Genomic DNA, 10546 nt, shown 5'->3' with positions numbered 1-10546 from the left:
CTGGGCAGAGCTCTGCTGAAGCCACCCTGTGTTAAGAACGTGATAGCCAAGATCTGCCCTGATGTCTGCTGGTATATCTCGAGCTTAGTGACACAAAGCTTAGTGAGTAATTCTTTACAGGACCCATCACTGTTTTATTTCATCTACATTGCTGGGGCTGGGTTCTCCAAGAGATGTATCATGTCAATATGATAACACTGTGAAATTGCTCTTTCCGTGAGCAAGGCTGGCTCTCAAGCTCAGCAGCAATCCTTCCATCAAGCTGATACCCCAACAATAAAAATCCCATCACCTTCTCAAAAGTGGGCCATTAGAAACACTAAATAAAACAAAGAAAAGCTCAAGCCAAAACTTTTGTGCCTGGAAATCTCACAGGATGAACCAGAGCAGACTTTCCTGAATCACTTTCAGCTCTACAGGTTGATGAAACAAGTCTGGCCCCTGCGAAATGTGCAACCACAGGGGTCAGCCTCTCATGCCGGAGTTACCCTGCAAGTAGGTTAACTGCTGCTTCCCAGGTGACCCTGCATCCTGGGAGAAGCTGGAAAAGTGTCTGGAGATACTGGGCAGGACTATAAAAACAAAATTCTGCATGTTCATGGGCTTTTTGGGAACAATTATATCCCCTGTCAATTTGCTATGAACAACTGGGTAGAGAGAGTGGCTAAGAACAGAAAGGCTGGATTGCTTTGTTATTTAAGGGTGCAGGGTCTGCTGCGATGTGGTCCCAATATTTTAGTGAGCCTTTTGGGTACAATAAAATCAAGCAGAATAATAAGTGATTTATGGCTGTTGGTTTATTGCTGATCTATAGTTGCAGCAGAGGCATTCGCTGAAAACCTCTCAAGAACTGTTCAGTATATTCTTTTTAAAAAACATTGAGCTGTGATTCCTCTCACTGGCATGAAGAAGAAGAGCTGTTATAATATCTCACTTCCAGAACAACAAAAAGCATTCTAGTCCATGTATGGTTAAAGGCTAAGCCTAAATCCTGCAGGAGTATGTAGGTAAACCAGCCATGAAATATTTCTATTATTGCTACTTTAAAAGTATTTCTTAATGTTACGCTTGTCAAACAATTAAAATATTCCATAATATTTTTTTCTATTGGAGCCAAGATTCTAACTTAGTGAAAATTAGGGGGGGAAAACCACCCCATTGATTTAAAGAGTTCAGGATCTGACATTAGTAAAATAATGTCATGTAAAATAATGAGAGCGTAAGGTTTATGACTGCTTATTTGGTGGGGCTGGGGTTATCCAATGGGAGAAATACTACCAAAGTCCAGCGAGATATGGTTACCAGGCAGGAATCCCAGGAGATTCTGTTACCACACAGGAATCCCATGAGACAGTATTATCAAGAAGGAATCTGTAGCATTCAGTTCACCACAAGCGAGTAATATTAGATTTTTAGAATTAAATCCTGTGGTATCTTGTTTTATAAGAGTTGGCACAGAAGGAACTGAGGAAAATGCAATGGAAGAAAGATGTCTCCCTGGAACCTGAGCTGGAAGCCCTAATTGTTGTACCGATTTCCAGCAGAAATAAAACATCATGATCCTGAAATGTTTTTACTAAACATGATATCAATCACATATTAGTCAAATAATTTTTCTTTCATTTTATTTAATTAATCAAACACAGGTTTGATTACTAAAATGCCAAGGCATGAATACCATTGTGACTCTTTTTATGATTGGTGTAAATAACTTTTGGACTTTTTATTTATAATGGGTTTCACTTTTGTCATGAGTAGTACTACTTTGTTATGAGTGTGCAGTATGGCTATTTTACACCAGCACTAATCAAGCTAATGAGACGTTCAGATCAGTGTCTTACAGTGCATGTTTGTGTGTTGCCTCACACAATGATGTCTGCAGCATTTAAATCATACAGAAATGTAAGAGAATTAATAAAACAGTATTTGTTTTCCTTGGTATCTTTTTACTGTAATACCAATAACACTGGCATGTTGACTGGACATTAATTTCAAGAACACTTAAATTAATTTCAGCCTTTTTCTGGAGATTGGCCACTACACCTGTGAGTTTGGAGGGCCTTTTTCCAGAGATGGAGAGCATTCTTGGAAAGCTACCACCAAGCTGCCCAAAGGAGGAGACAAAGGCTTGTTATTTCCATTTGATCACAACAGGTAAGTCTGAATGCTCATCTTATTTTAAATGCAATATTTTGTCTGCCTTTATCATGATACACCTTTATCAGTATTTAATCAGATAAACTCTGATCAAGGATGAAAGTCCCCTTGATGTGAAAAGTCTTCAGTGTGAAGAGACAGATCAAATTTGTGATTAGCCTGAATAAAGGCTGAGTATGTATTAGATCAGGACCTAACACCAAGTTCCAGGTGTACTTTTAAATCATCAATATTTCTAAATAGATCCTTTCAGAGACATATCTCTGAAGCTGTGCTTTGGAAGATGAGTGCCAGATGCAGTAGGTCACAAAGTCACATGTCTCCACACCTCCACATGAATGGAGTCAGAAACATGTCAGAATGGCTCATCTCTCAAAAGTTGATCTTATTGAAGAGAGAGACAAGAAAACTCAGAACTTTAGGTGAGAAGCTAGAAGTGAGAGTGGGAACCTGTTGAAAAGAGCATTGGTAATCTATACTGGGAAATTAAAAAAAAAAAAAAATCAATCAACAAGGGTGTCAAGCACAAGGATTGAGACCAAAAGCCATTGAGGAGAATGTGGTAGCCCCACAGATGTCATTGCTCCTTGGATCCAGTCCTTGGTGTGACACGTGGACAGCTGTCCCAAAGCATCGCATCCTCCTGGCTGTGCTGACTACAAAGGTTTTACCTGTGGGACAGTGTCAGGTATTCCCAGTGCTTTTTAAAGCTGCGGAAGGACTTGTCGCTGGTATTCAGATGTGATTACAACAAGCTGAAGAAAAAGAAAAGGAGGTGGCAGGAAGGAATATACAACTCAAGAGGCATTAGCCTGTTTGCTGTGTTTGAGAATACGTTTGCTTGAGTGCCTGTGAACAAGAACACAGGCAGAGCTGAATAGTAGGCTTAAGGAAAGTCAGTTTAGCTTCAGAAAAGGGTGTACATACACTGATCAGATCTTAACCCTAAAAGACATAATCAAACAATAGTGCGAGCATGGAAGACTTCTGAATGTGCTAAGTGGACCATCAGAAAACACAACACCTATAGTGAGGATATTGGTGACACGGAGGTACTAGGAAGATTACAAAGAGAGATTACTGGTAATGACAGATGGAAAAGTTACTGAACCCGCACACTGGAGAGATGCAAATCACAGCCACAGTGCTTTTGTGATAAGGGTTTCAACTCGGTAGGTAATAGCTTGGGACCATTAGTTCACATACCGTGGCTTTACCCAACAGCCCTCAAATGCTAATGGCTTGTAGTCCTGGTGATAACAGGGTTGTGTCACCCCAGCACTCCCGGGGCAGCTGAATCACTGGGGTCTTTGTGAGTAACTGAAGACACCCCACACGCCTCTGATGTACTTTTTGCTCAGCGCATAACGTGTACCTCTGTCCTGAAGGCTATGAAAATTTTAAGGGGAACATAATTTGTGAGTGAACCCCACAGTGAAATTCATTCTCTGTTCACAGTGACCAATTTCACAAAAAAAAAAAAAAAAAAAAAAAAGAGAAGTCAAATGACTATACTGTCTTGGAAGAATTAACAATATTCAACATCAATCTGCAAGCCAGGCCAATAGTTTGTGGATCTCTCGAGACTGACAATCTCTTAATCTATAAGAAACTATCGACATTTCACAAAGTTTGTCTCTTCCTGTTTAGTTAAATGCCTTTTTCTTAATAGCATAAAATCACAGGATGGTTTGGGTTGGAAAGGAACTTAAAGATCATCTCGTTCCAACCCCCTGCCATGTGCAGGGACACCTTCCACCAGCCCAGGTTGCCCAAAGCCCCGTCCAGCCTGGCCTTGAACCCTTCCAGGGAGGGGGCAGCCACAGCTTCTCTGGGCAACCTGTGCCAGGGCCTCACCACCCTCACAGGGAAGAATTTCTTCCTTAGATCTCATCTAAATCTCCCCTCTTTCAGTTTAAAACCGTTACCCCTTGTCCTACACTTACACTCCCTGATCAAGAGTCCCTCCCCCCTTTCCTATAGCCCCTTTCATTCCTGGCAGGCCGCTCTAAGGTCTCCCCAGAGGCTTCTCTTCTCCAGCTGAACCCCCCCAACTCTCTCAGCCTGTTCTCACAGGGAAGGGGCTCCAGCCTTCGATGATCTTTGTGACCTCCTCTGGCCCTGCTCGAGCAGGTCCGTGTCCTTCTGATGTTGGGGCCCCAGCGCTGGACACAGCACTGCAGGGGGGGAATCCCCTCCCTTGACCTGTTGGCCACACTTGTCCTTATGCAGTCCAGGAGACAGTTGCTTCTACAAGATTTTTCTCTTTTATTGCAAAGAAATAATTCTCAATCTTCCCTTGTTTTCCTAGAGCCTTTCACAAATATTTTCTGCATTGTTGGCTCACCAGCAGCATCTCCTATGCTTGCCTGTGTGAATGAGTATGCAATGTATATTTTCAAAAATTTGATTTGGGAGACACTTGTTTCTGTGACAGAGTCATGTTTTTGCAGAGTGACTTGAAGTCAGGTGGAGTCGCAAAGCAGCCTATGCAGCAAGTCACAAGATTGAGACTTGGAGCAGAAATCTGGTCGTGAATTTGGTTTGGGATTTATTGCTCGGCAACTTGGAGCACAGCTAGTCAGCAGCTGGCTCTCTAGCCAAAACACTGGCAAACAGAGAAAAATTGTCATGGTAACAGCGTTACAGCGCATATTGCAATGGCACTCTGGTCTACTAAAGGAATTCCTAAGTGGTACCACAGTAAAAATTATAACTAATAATAAACCAGTAATAGTAACTATTGCTACTACTAATAATAGCAATAATTATATTTATACTATAACAACAGCAAGATATATTTGGCTAGTATTTGGTGATTCCAAATTGTGTTTAAACACGTCTGGCTGATTTCTTATAAGCTCTCTGCTGAGGTATTGCAGCTCCTCCAGCAGTGTAGGGTTAGTCCATCGACAAAGGCATTCTGTGTATTCCCCCCTGCAGCTAATGGAAATGTCCTTCCCTTATCCCTAATCATCACAGAAGTTTAAAGAATATACAGTAATATGCAACTTTGTCACAAATGACAATGATGTTGATGACGAAAGTGCTGAACCCCCTGAAGGAGCAGAGGTAGTACTTGCAGGGCGTTGGGTACAAACTGTTGCAGCCCCAAAAAGGAAGAGTTCCTGAAGCCACTTTGTCAACACCATAAGATCATGGTCCGATGTATTTAGGAGCTAACTCTGCAGCCTGTGCTCACGCTGAATTGGAAGCACCATGAAGCATGAGAATGGGTTGCAAACCACCCCTCAGTCTTGGTTAAAAAATAATGGTGATTTGCTACTGTTAAGTAATAAACTGCAACTGTGTAGAAGGTTTGTTCCCATGATTCTGAATTATAATTGAGTTTGCACAGAAGCTTCTAAAGGAGGGAGTTTTGAGGTAGTTGTTTTATTTCCACTCTATAATTTTTCTGCTGCAATTTAGATAAACTACTGTGGTGATGGGGAGCGGGGAGGGAAACTTTCTAAGCTCTGTAAAGATCTAACCCGGAACAACACTTGCCAGCACAGTTCTCCCTCCTCCCTTTCATCCTCCCAGCTCTGCAGTAGTGGTCCCAGCCAGTGGGAGAAAGAGCAGGGGAGTTTTAGAGGGAAAGGAAAAGAAATCTGACTGCAGGTGAAACACATCCCCAAACTGCAGTATGTTTAGTATGTATGATACTGCTTGCCTCTTCAAATACTGATTCTGAAAACTCACTCCCACCAAAAATAACATTCTTATTAACTCATTTTGGCAGCAGTTCAGTGGGGACTTCCAGGAAAACAAATAGAGAAGCTTTGAGGTTTCCCTGGCTCTCACTCCCTCTGAAACCTTCCAGTCACTAGCCAGTGGGATTTTTACTGGGGCCGCAGTCCAGCACTCCATGAAAAAGGCCACTGAGTCAGGCTTTCCATCTACCCTCTTATCGTAAGGTAGAGTCAGCACCAACAAATGCCCACCTTCCTGGGTTCCCTCGGTTGACAGGACCTTCAGGACTGGTCTGATCTCTCCAAGGGTGCCTCTGCTTTGATGTGGTGCTCTAGATCCTGGCAGTCCTGGCACAATGTCTTGACCAGTTTCAGCTCCCCTCCTACAGCCACCCCTTTTGTGGGGGAGAAGACATGACCTGCCCCATCCTCCTCTTAAAACCAATACACAAATAGATAGGTACTATGCTGGTGTTGGCCAATAAAGACTAAATGCAAATGAGCTGCCTGCAGTTATTTGTAATTACAATATGCAGAAACACTATTGAAGACTAGCAGCTGCCTGAGCATTTTGGAAGACAAGTCAGTCTTACTGTATCTGCTGTTTTGTCCTGTTTGTGGTTTGATTTAACTGAAGCCTTAGACTGATTTTTTTTCCAGAAAATTAATAGTGTGAATGATAATAATATGCAGAGTGTTGTAGACAATAGGAATGGCATTTTACAGTAAGGACTATCGTATCATCATCATGTTCCTTTGTCTTCCAATCCAGGAAGCATTCACGAAGACTCCAATGCTTTTTATTTTTCTGAGATCCTGCATTTGAACTTCAGGTGACAAGTATACTCCTAGTATATTGGTCCAAAACCTCTCAGGTATAAAAAATTGTAAATTATAAAGTGGAAGGAGGGGGGAGGAGAAGACAGATTCATTTTAAATGGACTTTTTTTTTTTTTAAACCACAGAATCCCTTTTCAACCAAATACTGGTACCCAAATTCAGTTTTTAACCACTGAAATAAATGGATATTCTGAAAAGTTCAGATAATTTTATAATACCTCATTCCAGCATTATGAAGTTCCATTAAGGTAGGCAAAAATGTTTGCTTTGCAGTTCCAGATCAACGCTAAATGGCCATGGATGTACTGAAACCAGCCCCTCTGGTTTTGCCTGGTTCCTTACACGCTGGAATAAATTTCATATGTCTTGTCCCATGCGGGTCAACAGGAGCTCTGCTGCTCTCCTTTTGTGGTGGAGGGTGTGCTTCAGTGGTTATTATAAGACTGTAAGACTTTGGGGTTTGCAGGGCTTTTTCTGGCCATGTCTCTGACTGAGTGGAATATTTTGTGACTGTATATAGCATGTGGCAAATAGCATAGCAGTGACTGCACAGCACTGTCTGAATTCCCTGGGTAGGGAGTTTTCCCTTCGTTATGTATCATTCCCATCCCACTGTCCCGATTCCAATTGCTCTCATGTACATCCTCCATTCCTGTTAATATCAATGATAACGTACATTCCATTGCCATTAATATAAATGATAATGTACATGGAAATTCATATCAAAATAATCATTCTGAAAGTGTGTGCTCTGAACATAAAAACAATATCTCTGGTAGGGATCAGACTTTCTGTAGGCTCAACTTCTTTCTTTTTATCCCATTATCTCAGGAAGCTACATGGAAATGAGTGAGAATAGAGTCCAGCTCAGTGTCTTTCATGCAGTAATTTACCTATTATTCCAATTGGGCAGCAGCAAAGTGAAAATGTTGGAGCTGTGGGACGTGTTCTGCTTGCATGTGACAGCTAACAGGTTTTAGATGACTACACTATTACACTTGATGTTTGCAGGACATACATATTCAGGAAGGAGACTTGGCTTAATTCCAAGTGGTTTCCAGTCCACTGATGGAGGGAATCACGGGTTAGTCCTGGGAAACTATTAAGAATACCAAAGTCTTCATTCTGTTGTTATCTGCCTGGTTTAAGACTGTTTTCTTCTCAAGACAATCTTAAAAATGATAATTTCAAGTTTACATTTAAGCTGCCTTCCTGGGGATCTCTTCCCACACAGCGCAGTAGAAGTAGTATTTACCAGTATGGAAACTCTGCATTCTCTTGGTCCAAACATAAACATATTTTGAAATGGAAGAAAAGTCATAAACTGAATGTTCATTGCTGAGAGGTAAGGAGACTGTGTGGCTCCATTGAACAAACAGACTTAGAGTCCAGTCCTGTCCCTTCTTTCATCTGCAGGAACAAAAGAGAACCCTGCAAGAAATGTACTCTTAAAGCAGTACTAGGAATCATCCAAAAGGAGATAAGCAGTCTCTCTCTTTTTCTTTTTGCCTGTTTATTTTTTAACCTGCATGTATTAGTTCCTGTAATGATGATGTTACTGTAGCTCTCATAGCTTTATTGGTGAAGTGAGAAAGGTGGAGGGGAAACAGAAGTAATATTTAAATAGTTGACTCGTATGAAGTTGCTCTGGTCCTTGAATGATAAGAGAAATTAAATGATTAAGTCAAAAATCAAGCAATGCAGCATGACATCTCTGCAGGTTTCTTGGTGTCAAGGATCATTCATCCAAAGCGTATTTACTTACATCTTGTGTGATTCAAACTTGGAGCGAGAACTGGCTCCCATTGTAATCTATAAGGCCTGTTATTAAACAGCATAAAGAGAGTGAATAATGAATGTGCCAGAACCCAAGACAAATCTTCTAGACGTGTCTGATGACAGATGGCTGACGTGTCTGTTGACAGATAACCTGTTTTACACACTTGTGCAATATGTTGCTTAGTTATATAGTGGGCTTCTTAGGTTTTCTTTCCAAACGCCTTGAAGGGGAAGAAATTACATTTTACCTAATATATTACTGTTCTCACTACCTTCAAACAACACAGAATTTGGTGAGTAACCTCCATGTTGGTTGGTCTTCAAGCTCTAGAGCTGCTATCTCTGTATACTTCATGGCTTGCAGTTTGCTTTTCATAAACTCACCCAGCAAACCATACAGTTGTTCTGGTTGACTTCACCAGGAATAACGTAGCAGTAAACTGGGTATTTCTCTGAGTGAGCTGTCTGCTAAACCCTGCTTTTATAAATGTTTTTCAGGGCCTTTTGTGTGCCAGAACGCAAGATAAGGTTTTTGCCATTGCCAGTACCACTGGTGGTTATCAGGAAAGATTGTCGTGAGAGGTTTCAGGATGTCTGTGTTCTGGCCCCCACCCCACGCAGCCCATAAATTGCAGAGCTTGGCCACAATCAGAGGAGCCCAGCTGTGTCCTGGTGCAGGTGAGCGCCATGGTCCTGCTCACCTGTGCAGCTGTCCTGTCCTTGGGGGTCAAAGTCAACATTGTAGGTTCTCTGCGTTGGGAAAGCAACTTGCCTAGACCAGGCTTTGAGAACCTCCACCACAGTAGTTCAACCCCAACAGATCCTCCACAATCTCTCTGGTCTTGATATTCCCTCCGCCACCTCAGACACACGTGAAGGCACCTCATCTGATGGCAGTAGCTGCCACAGTGAGCAGTGGGCTGGGAAGGAGGATAGCAACCGCCAGCTCATGGAGGTATTCTGAGGATACGGCCACTACCTCCTCAGAGGACTGAGACCTTGCAGTGGTGAGCACTGTGATAAGTCCGAGAGTGAGTAAGGAAGAGAGACATCCATTTGCTTCACAGTTGTGACACTAAAGGTCAACTGGAAAAGTTAGTCTCCTACATGCTCAGAGAGGTTATGAATTGTATATCTATGTCCATATATGTTCTGACAGATTTTAAGTGGTGCTTTGCTGGGAAGTTTTAAAATTCAGCAATACACGTCATTTGCTTACAACAGCCAGTTTTCTTCACATTAGCCACTGGTGAAAAATGATTCATACAAGAGAGGCCACATGTTGAACAGACTCATGTAAACCAATTATGCTACGTTCAAAGTCAGCTAAAACATTCTCACACAAAAAGTTAACTTAAGCTACTATTTCCCACAATAATAATAATAAAAATAAGCTTAACAAACACTTACCCTGATTCTCAAAACTCATTTTCTATTATGTTTCCTTTTACCAGTTTTGTTTGGCAGAGTATCAAGTAATGTATCAGCAAAAGTATGTGTGCCATAATCTGACAAAAGGAAAAAAATGTGTATTTTTAGTTTTAAAGTGTTTATAATTTCAATAGGTAATAAGAATACAGGACAAGGAAGAACAAAATAGCATATGCGGAAATGTCAGCAGTGAATATGAAATTATAAGCACATGTGAGTTTTAGAGTAAGAATGAGCCTGGCTGGGAACTAAGTTTTCTAAAAAAGACCTGCATTAATAAGCAGAGCCCTCTGAACGTATTTCTCCATCTAGGTTCTTATCAGACTTCCCTTCCGAGCTTTGGTTCAGACTTCATGAGGATGAGAACTGTGAAGCTAATACAAGACTCTGGGACATGATTGCCCTCAAATATGATCTGGCTTGCCTGATGATATCCAGGACATTTCCCATCCCACTGAGTCCTACTCTTCAATAATTCAAACTCCAGTGATAATCCTGAGGCATCCTCAGATCCTCCGTGTTCTCCAGTCGTACCACCACCCCACAAAAAAGCATCTGACACTAATCACAACATCAGAGAGAAATCCCACTTAAGGCTGCTAAGAATTTCTTCCTTAGCTGATTCTCATGACGTTGCTCCCCAAAGT

Source organism: Athene noctua, chromosome 14 (assembly GCF_965140245.1).
Source record: "Athene noctua chromosome 14, bAthNoc1.hap1.1, whole genome shotgun sequence".
Classification (NCBI taxonomy): domain Eukaryota; kingdom Metazoa; phylum Chordata; class Aves; order Strigiformes; family Strigidae; genus Athene; species Athene noctua.
The sequence above is the reverse complement of the archived record's forward strand: the minus strand, read 5'-3'. Positions refer to the sequence as shown.